This window comes from Bufo gargarizans, chromosome 1, assembly GCF_014858855.1.
Source record: "Bufo gargarizans isolate SCDJY-AF-19 chromosome 1, ASM1485885v1, whole genome shotgun sequence".
In the NCBI taxonomy this organism is placed as follows: Eukaryota; Metazoa; Chordata; class Amphibia; order Anura; family Bufonidae; genus Bufo; species Bufo gargarizans.
In genome coordinates this window covers 187,639,144-187,650,440 of record NC_058080.1, presented here as the reverse complement: position 1 = coordinate 187,650,440, position 11,297 = coordinate 187,639,144, and positions in this window count along the sequence as shown.

Sequence of the window (11,297 nt, the reverse complement as noted above, 5' to 3'; positions counted from 1 at the left end):
TGAAATGCACCATTTTGCTAAAACGGTCCACCACCACCAGAATCACAGTCTTCCCTGAGGAACGAGGGAGGTCCTTTATGAAGTCCATGAACAGATTTGTCCAAGGACGGGAAGGAATGGGTAAGGGAAGGAGAGGACCTGATGGCCGTGAATGAGGGACTTTGGCACGAGCGCAAGTCTCGCAGGCTGCCACAAAACCCTCAACCGACTTACGAAGCGCAGGCCACCACAATCTCCGAGCGATGAGATCCACTGTGGCTCTTGCCCCCGGGTGCCCAGCAAGGACCATATCGTGGTGTTCCTTAAAAATCTTGTGTCTTAAAGCGAGAGGCACAAACAACCTCCCAGGAGGACAAAGATCAGGAGCCTGTGACTGGGCTGCCTGCACCTCTGCCTCCAATTCAGGAAAAAGAGCAGAGACCACCACACCTTCAGCCAAAATGGGACCCGGGTCTTCAAAATTCCCACCTCCCGGAAAACAACGTGACAGGGCATCTGCCTTCACATTCTTAACCCCAGGGCGGAACGTGACAACAAAATTAAACCTTGAAAAGAACAAAGACCATCTGGCCTGTCTCGGGTTCAGACGCTTGGCTGACTCCAAGTAGGCCAGATTTTTATCGTCAGTAAACACGGTAATAGGGTGTCTGGCTCCCTCTAGCCAATGGCGCCATTCCTCAAATGCCAACTTGATGGCCAACAATTCCCTATCTCCCACATCGTAATTTCTCTCTGCGGAGGAGAGTTTCTTCGAGAAGAAGGCACACGGTCGCCATTTGGCAGGAGAGGAACCCTGAGACAAGACCGCACGCACACCCACCTCAGAAGCATCAACCTCAACTATGAAGGGTAGAGAAATATCAGGTTGTACCAAGATGGGAGCGGAAGCAAAACTCTCCTTGATATTAGAAAAGGCCTTACGCGCCTCTACCGACCAGGAAGAAAAATCTATCCCCTTTCTGGTCATATCAGTGAGTGGTTTAACAATAGAGGAATAATTCAAAATAAACTTCCTGTAATAATTGGCAAAGCCCCAAAAACGCATCAGCGCCTTCTGATTCTCAGGAAGCTCCCACTCAAGCACAGCGCGGACCTTCTCGGGGTCCATGTGAAAACCAGAAGCGGAGAGAAGAAACCCCAGAAATTTAATTTCTGGAACCGCAAACACACATTTTTCCAGTTTTGCGTATAATTTATTCTCCCGCAGGATGAGCAAGACCTGACGTAAGTGTTCCTTATGAGTTTTGAAATCAGGAGAAAAAATCAAAATGTCATCCAAATACACTAATACAAATTTTCCCATTAAATGATAAAAAATATGGAAAATTCAGCCCGCACAACCCCTAGCAGGTGCAGATTGCTATGGTGAAATAGAGATATAAACGTAAAAACACAAAATGCAATCGCACACTGCAACCAGCACTCTGCCCTGCCTTTATGCTGGATGTTGAATAAGGCATTGGTGTACATTTTGGCCAAAGCGTAATAAGCCACTCACCACGTCAAGGTCGCCTTCATGAGTGGTCCCTAACACTAGTTCCTACCTTTTATGGGCCATGACAGCCACATAAAGTCCAGGCTTATATAGCACCTACCAGTAGCCATTAGGCTCCAGGAGAAGTATATAGTGGGCTCAGCATGCATGTTGGTACTTGCATCCCTGGATCTGATGAAAGCTGTAATGGCACCGGATGGGGTTAAAAGCAGAGTGTGCTTGGCGTGCATGCTGTACCTGCGCTCCCTGGACTTTATGTGGCTGTCATGGCCCATAAAAGGTAGGAACTAGTGTTAGGGACCACTCATGAAGGCGACCTTGACGTGGTGAGTGGCTTATTACGCTTTGGCCAAAATGAACACCAATGCCTTATTCAACATCCAGCATAAAGGCAGGGCAGAGTGCTGGTTGCAGTGTGCGATTGCATTTTGTGTTTTTACGTTTATATCTCTATTTCGCCATAGCAATCTGCACCTACTAGGGGTTGTGCGGGCTGAATTTTCCATATTTTTTTCTTTGTAGTACATATTGGAGGCGTGGCGATCTCCAAGCAGTCAAGCACACCTGTCCAGTTAATCTGCCCCCTGGAGGCTGGTTTTAAAGTCAGTATAAAACTGAGTCTGCTTATATAGCACCTACCAGTAGCCATTAGGCTCCAGGAGAAGTATATAGTGGGCTCAGCATGCATGTTGGTACTTGCATCCCTGGATCCGATGAAAGCTGTAATGGCACCGGACGGGGTTAAAAGCAGAGTGTGCTTGGCGTGCATGCTGTACCTGCGCTCCCTGGACTTTATGTGGCTGTCATGGCCCATAAAAGGTAGGAACTAGTGTTAGGGACCACTCATGAAGGCGACCTTGACGTGGTGAGTGGCTTATTACGCTTTGGCCAAAATGTACACCAATGTCTTATTCAACATCCAGCATAAAGGCAGGGCAGAGTGCTGGTTGCAGTGTGCGATTGCATTTTGTGTTTTTACGTTTAAATGATAAAAAATGCTGTTCACGAAATGCTGAAAAACGGCTGAGGCATTCATCAAACCAAAAGGCATAACCAAATTCTCAAAGTGGCCCTCAGGGGTATTGAAGGCCGCCTTCCATTCGTCTCCTTCTCTGACCCTGACCAGGTTGTATGCACCTCTTAGATCTAATTTGGAAAAGACTTTAGCCCCAACAATCTGGTTAAACAGGTCCGGGATCAGAGGAAGCGGATAAGGGTCACGAATAGTGATACTGTTCAGCTCCCTGAAATCCAGACAAGGTCTTAAAGAACCATCTTTTTTCTTAACAAAGAAAAAACCAGCGGCAACAGGTGACTTCGAGGGTCGTATGTGTCCTTTTCTCAGACTCTCAGAGATATAAGCACGCATAGCGACCCTTTCAGGTTGGGAAAGATTGTATAAACGAGATATAGGGAGCTTGGCACCTGGGATGAGATTAATAGGGCAATCGTACTCCCTGTGCGGGGGCAAATCCTAAACTCCACTCTCAGAGAAGACATCCGAAAATTCTGAGAGAAAAGGTGGTACAGTCTTAGTAGAAACCTCTGAAACAGATGTCGTGAGACAATTCTCTCTGCAAAAGTCACTCCAACCATTTATTTGCCTCGCTTGCCAATCAATGGTGGGGTTATGTTTAGTGAGCCAGGGTAGCCCCAACACAAGAGGAGTAGGTAATCCGCTAAGGACGAAACATGACACATCCACAACATGAGCATCACTCACAATTAAACGAATATTGTGAACTATGCCCTTTAATGATTTCTGAGAAAGTGGAGCGGAATCAATAGCAAAAACAGGAATATCCTTTCCCAAAGTGCACACCTGGAAACCACGAGTTATCGCAAAATGATTATCAATAAGATTGACAGCTGCTCCACTATCTACAAAAATCTCACAAAAAAATGTTCTTGCTCTCTAGCGCCACCCTGGCAGGCAGGACAAAACGGGAACTACAAGCAAACGGAAAACCTTCAATTTCCGCCTCAACCCTGCCAATAGTAACAGATGGAACATTTTTAAAAGATTTTTTCCTTTTTGTTTCTTTATTACTCCCAGAAAACTGCCTGAATCTCCTAGAGGGACAAACATTTGCCAAATGATTTATACCTCCACAACAAAAACAAACCTTCCCATGCGGGACATTCTTCTATTGTCAGAGGCAATCAACCCCAGCTGCATGGGCTCCTGCTCAGAAGGGACTGACAGCGACTGAGACCCCTGCGCATAGAATGAGACCGCTGCACTGTCCTGGGACTGAGTATGACAGGAAGGAGAGATCTCTCTTCTCTCTCTAAGACGCCTGTCAATACGAACGGCCTGAGACATAGCACAGTCCAAGGAGATAGGCCTCTCATGAAAGGCAAATGCATCTTTCAATCCCTCTGAAAGACCATGGCAAAATTGACTTCGGAGTGCAGCATCATTCCAACCAGTATCAGCTGCCCATCTCCGAAATTCTGAGCAGTATATCTCTGCGGATTGTGTACCCTGGCATAACAGACGTAGTCTAGACTCAGCCAAAGCAACACGATCCGGATCATCATATATCTGACCCAGGGCTAAAAAGAAATCATCCACTGAACGGAGGGGCCGTGCCCCCACCGGCAGCGAAAAGGCCCACGACTGAGCGTTACCCCTGAGCAGCGATATAATGATCCCCACCCTCCGCTCCTCATCACCAGAGGAATGGGAAAGAAGGCAAAAATGGAGTTTGCAAGCCTCTCTGAAACACACAAAATTCATACTACCCCCGGAGAACGTATCCGGGAGCGAGATCTTAGGCTCAGAACAAACTCCATAACTGCAAGCCGAACCGGTCACTAGAAACTGAGAAAGAGTCTTACGGAGATCAGCTACCTCCAATGAAAGACCCTGGAATCGTTCAGTCAAAAGTGAAACCGGATCCATGCTTGAGACGGTTTTGGCGGCTTATAATGTCACGGACGGTGTACAGGAAACAAGACAATGCAACATGCATATATGACTCACTGGATCCAAAGCTAAGGAACCAAAAGGGAGACCCCTGCACAAAACCTGGCACTCTCCCTGACTGCTCAGCCTATGCAAAAATCCCAATGGTGGATGATCGCATATCCACGTACCTCGACTATATACCACCTGAACACCCTACAATAGTGAGGGGACACGACCACAGGCTCCCTACACCAGACACGGAGGGAGTCAGGGTCACCTGGGATCCAGCAAACAGAAAATAACAGATAAATGTACAGCACTTAACTTAGTAGAAGACTGGGAAATAGGATCAGCATGCACACACACTCCAGGAAGAAGTATAAGCCGCCCAGTAATGCATTATGGGGAGGAATTTAAAGGGAAGCAATCAGTCCAACTCCATGACAGCTGAGAGAGGCTAACGAGATGAGGAACTGAACATCGCAACAAAGAAAACTCAAGGAGGAGGCCCTGAAAGGCTTCTGTCAGAGCTTCTCAGCTGTCTGGTTGTGACATTCACAGGGCATTTTTACGTATTTGGATTCCAAACTACCTCTCATGCTTTAGGGCCCCTAAAATGCCAGGGAAGTATAAATACCCCACAAGTGATCCCATTTTAGAAAGAAGACACGCCAAGGTATTCCGTGAGGGGCATGGCGAGTTCATAGAAGTATTTTTTTTGGCACAAGTTAGCGGAAAATGATTTTTTTATTTATTTATTTTTTTCTTACAAAGTCTCATATTCCACTAACTTGTGACAAAAAATAAAATTTTACATGAACTCGCCATGCCCCTCACGAATAGCTTGGGGTGTCTTCTTTCCAAAATGGGGTCACTTGTGGGGTATTTACTGCCATGGAATTTTAGGGGCCCTAAAGTGTGAGAAGAAGTCTGGAATCCAAATGTCTAAAAATGCCCTCCTAAAAGCTACTCATTGGAATTTGGGCCCCTTTGTGCACCTAGGCTGCAAAAAAGTGTCACACATGTGGTATCGCCGTACTCATAAGAAGTAGGGCAATGTGTTTTGGGGTGTCTTTTCACACATACCCATCCTATACCCAGATATTTCTCTCATCTAGCATGGGTATATGTAAAAATACACCCCAAAACACATTGCCCTACTTCTCCTGAGTACGGCGATACCACATGTGTGACACTTTTTTGCAGCTAAGATGTGCAAAGGGGCCCAAATTCCAATGAGTACCTTTAGGATTTCACAGGGCATTTTTACGCATTTGGATTTTGTGAGAAGTATGGCGAGTTCATGTAATATTTTTTTTTTGGGTGCAAGTTAGTGGAATATGAGACTTTGTAAGAAAAAACAAAAAAAATATCAATTTCCGCTAACTTGTGACAAAAAAAATCTTCTATGAACTCGCCATGCCCCTCAAAAGTCATCTTTATAGCGCTGCAGCGATTTTATGGTGTTTTTGCAGTGATCAGAAAAAAAAAAATTCTGTCACTTAGGTGGGGCGGACTAAACGCAAGTGTGCGCACAAGATCAGGCCTGATCGGGCGAAAACTGCGTTTTTCTGTAGAGCCTAAGGTGACCCTAATGTACTGATATAGATCTGATTGCGATCAGTCTTGATCACTTACAGATACTATACAGGGAGTGCAGAATTATTAGGCAAGTTGTATTTTTGAGGATTAATTTTATTATTGAACAACAACCATGTTCTCAATGAACCCAAAAAACTCATTAATATCAAAGCTGAATATTTTTGGAAGTAGTTTTTAGTTTGTTTTTAGTTTTAGCTATTTTAGGGGGATATCTGTGTGTGCACGTGACTATTACTGTGCATAATTATTAGGCAACTTAACAAAAAACAATTATATACCCATTTCAATTATTTATTTTTACCAGTGAAACCAATATAACATCTCAACATTCACAAATATACATTTCTGACATTCAAAAACAAAACAAAAACAAATCAGTGACCAATATAGCCACCTTTCTTTGCAGGGACACTCAAAAGCCTGCCATCCATGGATTCTGTCAGTGTTTTGATCTGTTCACCATCAACATTGCGTGCAGCAGCAACCACAGCCTCCCAGACACTGTTCAGAGAGGTGTACTGTTTTCCCTCCTTGTAAATCTCACATTTGATGATGGACCACAGGTTCTCAATGGGGTTCAGATCAGGTGAACAAGGAGGCCATGTCATTAGATTTTCTTCTTTTATACCCTTTCTTGCCAGCCACGCTGTGGAGTACTTGGACGCGTGTGATGGAGCATTGTCCTGCATGAAAATCATGTTTTTCTTGAAGGATGCATACTTCTTCCTGTACCACTGCTTGAAGAAGGTGTCTTCCAGAAACTGGCAGTAGGACTGGGAGTTGAGCTTGACTCCATCCTCAACCCGAAAAGGCCCCACAAGCTCATCTTTGATGATACCAGCCCAAACCAGTACTCCACCTCCACCTTGCTGGCGTCTGAGTTGGACTGGAGCTCTCTGCCCTTTACCAATCCAGCCACGGGCCCATCCATCTGGCCCATCAAGACTCACTCTCATTTCAACAGTCCATAAAACCTTAGAAAAATCAGTCTTGAGATATTTCTTGGCCCAGTCTTGACGTTTCAGCTTGTGTGTCTTGTTCAGTGGTGGTCGTCTTTCAGCCTTTCTTACCTTGGCCATGTCTCTGAGTATTGCACACCTTGTGCTTTTGGGCACTCCAGTGATGTTGCAGCTCTGAAATATGGCCAAACTGGTGGCAAGTGGCATCTTGGCAGCTGCACGCTTGACTTTTCTCAGTTCATGGGCAGTTATTTTGCGCCTTGGTTTTTCCACACGCTTCTTGCGACCCTGTTGACTATTTTGAATGAAACGCTTGATTGTTCGATGATCACGCTTCAGAAGCTTTGCAATTTTAAGAGTGCTGCATCCCTCTGCAAGATATCTCACTATTTTTGCCTTTTCTGAGCCTGTCAAGTCCTTCTTTTGACCCATTTTGCCAAAGGAAAGGAAGTTGCCTAATAATTATGCACACCTGATATAGGGTGTTGATGTCATTAGACCACACCCCTTCTCATTACAGAGATGCACATCACCTAATATGCTTAATTGGTAGTAGGCTTTCGAGCCTATACAGCTTGGAGTAAGACAACATGCATAAAGAGGATGATGTGGTCAAAATACTCATTTGCCTAATAATTCTGCACTCCCTGTATAGTACTAGTGCTGATTAGCGACAGCGATGACGCTAATCAGCGACTAATCAGTGACTGCGGTGCGGTGGGCTGGGCGCTAACTACCTAACAAGTAGCTAACTAACTGGTGGTGATAAGGGACCCTGAGGCCCCATTCCCACGTCCGCAATTCTGTTCCACATTTTATGGAATGGAATTGCGGACCCATTCATTTCTATGGGGACAGACTTTGTCCCGCTCGGATCCGGAATTGCAGATCTGCACTTCCGGGTCCGCACTTCCGTTCAGCAAAAATATAGAACATGTCCTATTCTTGTCCGCAATTGTGGACAAGAAAAGGCATTTTCTATATAGTTCTGGCAATGTGCGGATCCGCAAAATGCCGAAAGCACATTGCCGGTGTCCGTGTTTTGCGGATCCGCAAATCCGTGGATCCGCAAAACACATACGGACGTCTGAATGGAGCCTTACAGGGGGGTGATCAATGACAGGGGGGTGATCAGGGAGTCTATATGGGGTGATCGGGGTTAATAGGGGTTAATAAGGGGTTAATAAGTGACAGGGGTGTGTGTGTGTAGTGTAGTGTGGTGCTTGGTGCTACTTACAGAGCTGCCTGTGTCCTCTGGTGGTCGATCCAAGCAAAAGGGACCACCAGAGGAGCAGGTAGCAGGTAGATTAGATGCTGTTAACAAAGCAGCGTCTAATATACCTTTCTGATGCGATTGTTTTAACATCTACAGCCTGCCAGCGAATGATCATCGCTGGCAGGCTGTAGTTAAACTTCTCAGCTGCGCGCGTTCACGCAAAATCTCGGGTCTCGCGAGATGACGCCGATAGGCGTCGCTGAGACCTGAGAGTGCCGCCGCACTGACGCCTATCGGCGTTAGTGTGACGGCAGGAGGTTAAAGAATGCTATTATTTTCCCTTATAACCATGTTATAAGGGAAAATAATTACATCTACACAACACCGAACCCAAACCTGAACTTCAGTGAAGAAGTTCGGGTCTGGGTACCACATTCAGTTTTTTATCACGCACGTGCAAAACACATTGCACCCACGCGATAAAAACTGAACAATGAAACGCAATCGCAGTCAAAACTGACTGCAATTTCGTACCTACTCGCACGGGTTTGCCGCAATGCACCTGGGACGCATCCGGACCTAAACAGGACACGCTCGTCTGCAAGGGGCCTAAGGGTACAGCATGGCCAGCATGGTGGCTCAGTCGTTAGCACTGGTGCCTTGCTGGGGTCCTAGGTTTGAATCAAATCAAGGACAATATCTGCATGGAGTTTGTATGTGTATGAGTTTCCTCCCACAAATACATACTGATAGGGAACTTAGATTGTGAGCTCCGTTGGGGACAATATGATGACAATGTCTGTAAAGTGCCGCAGAATATGTCAGTGCTATATAAGTGCATACAATAAATAAATAAATGGTAGGTTGATAAATCAGCATTTTTCTTCAGCAAAGTAACAAAGGACTGATGATGTCAACATAAGAAATAAATCCCATGTGTTCTTGCCCTTAGTTGGCTATTAAAACACCTGTCATACTATATTTTTAAGATTGCCAGATGATAGGGGTTCTCTAAATGTATCGTTAAGAATAAGGACGAGACATCCTGCAGCTCTCTTCTCTACTTTGTTCACATTTACAGAAGTCTTTAAATAAGAGTGATAAATGACCAGCCATGAAAATGTGTCGCAGATAAATATTACTAGTGAAGCAGAATGCCGACATTGAAGTGGATAGGATGTTGGATCCCTATGAACAAGGTGAAGCAAAAGAAAAGAAGGTATTGGAAAAGGGCACAGGAATAAAGACACTGCATACAGTATCTCAGGACTGTAACTTAAAGGGGTACAACCAAAATGGTGACTTGTCACCTATACAAAGGATAGCTTTCATATGTCCGTAAAACATTTTTCCAGAATGAATGTGGAACATCCACGTGGTCTCGGGCAAACTTGAGTCTAGCTGCAGTTTTTGGACAGCAGAGGATTCTCTTGTGGTGTTCTTCTATGAACACCGCTCAGTGTTTTTCTAACAGTGGACAGCATTTTACTAATAGTAGGAACATAAGCTTTTTGCAATTCGTAGAGTCTTCTGTCAGTATTTTGTTGTTACCCTTGTGTTCTTTTCACCTCTTTCTGAGTCGCCTCTTCTGCTACTTTCTTCTAGAAAGAGCAGCAACAGTACTGAATTTGTAGACAATTAGTCTAACGACATATTTTAATTACTGCAGGCAGGTGCGTACACAAGTCTCATAGGGCCCCTATAGCAAAACTTAGCATGCCCCAGCCCCATGTAGTTTCCCAGTATGGCCTCTTGCACACGACCGTATGGCTTTTTCTGTATTTTGTGGTCCGCAAAAAACGGATCCGCAAAAAATACAGATGACTTCCGTGTGCATTCCGTTTTTTGCAGAACGAAACAGCTGGCCCCTGGTAGAACAGTACTGTCCTTGTCGATTATGCGGACAATAATAGGACAATAGGACTATCTTTGAACGGAACGGAAGAACGGAAATACGGAAATGGAAGGCATACGTAGTACCTTCCTTTTTTGTGTGGATCCATTGAAATGAATGGGTCTGTATACGGTCTGTATACGGAACTAGAAAAAAAAACAGAAATAAAAAACGTTTGTGTGCAAGAGGCCTATGTGTGAGTCAATCACTTGCAGGCAGATCAGAATGCAAAGTGCAAAGCCCCAGATTTGTGATAAATTTCATTTTTTTTAATTTTGTATAAGTAATTTTAATTAAAAGAAAATTGTAATAGAAAAAGTCACCATATTTCTCAATGTATTTACACCAGACAACTGGCATAAATACATTGATAAATCGCCCCCCATACAGCTCTAAATCACGTCTTCCCTTCAGATAACCTATTAAAAAGATGGCTGTCTGCAGCCACCACTAGGTGGAGCTCAGTGCAAAGGAATTTATACAGTTATCACTTTTGCAATGCAAGCTGTAATAATCTCTTTGCCCTGCTCTCCCCCTAGTGGTGGCTACATGTAAATCCAGTGTTTTCATATCAGGAAGAGAAGGAGTCCAGCACTGGCCCCCCTCCCCTGGGGGCCCCGTAGTAGATTACTGATCTGCCTCCAGTGAAGGTACGCCCCTGACTGCAGGTATGGAATTGATGTGGTTCAAATAGTGGTGGGGTTCAGCATCTTACTGGGCATAACTGTTGTTCATGAAGACAGGTTTCTGAAACTCTGTGTATATGGCAGCGGAACCCACCATCTCCTTAGAAAACAGTACTATGAATTGTTATGGGGGCCATGTTAAAGAGCCAGGCACATGCACATAAAGCTACATGTGGTAGAGCAGGGATGCCCAACCTGCAGCCCTCCAGCTGTTGACAAATTCCCAGCATGCATGGACAGCCTACAGCTATTAGGGCATGCTGGGAGTTGTAGTTTTGCAACAGCTGGAGGGCAGCAGGATGAGCATCCCTGTGGTAGAGAAACTCTTCACAATATCATAACACACAAGCCAGAAGATCCAAAAATTGCCAGAACTTTAAATAGATTCTTTCCACTTTTCAATGTAATATACTGAACAAACTACTTTGGTACAGCAGAAGATCGGAATAAGAAAACTGTCATTTTTAATTACAGTTTAATGAATTATTTCATTACCAAGAACCTGCTTACAAAATGGGGCGCTTACACCTT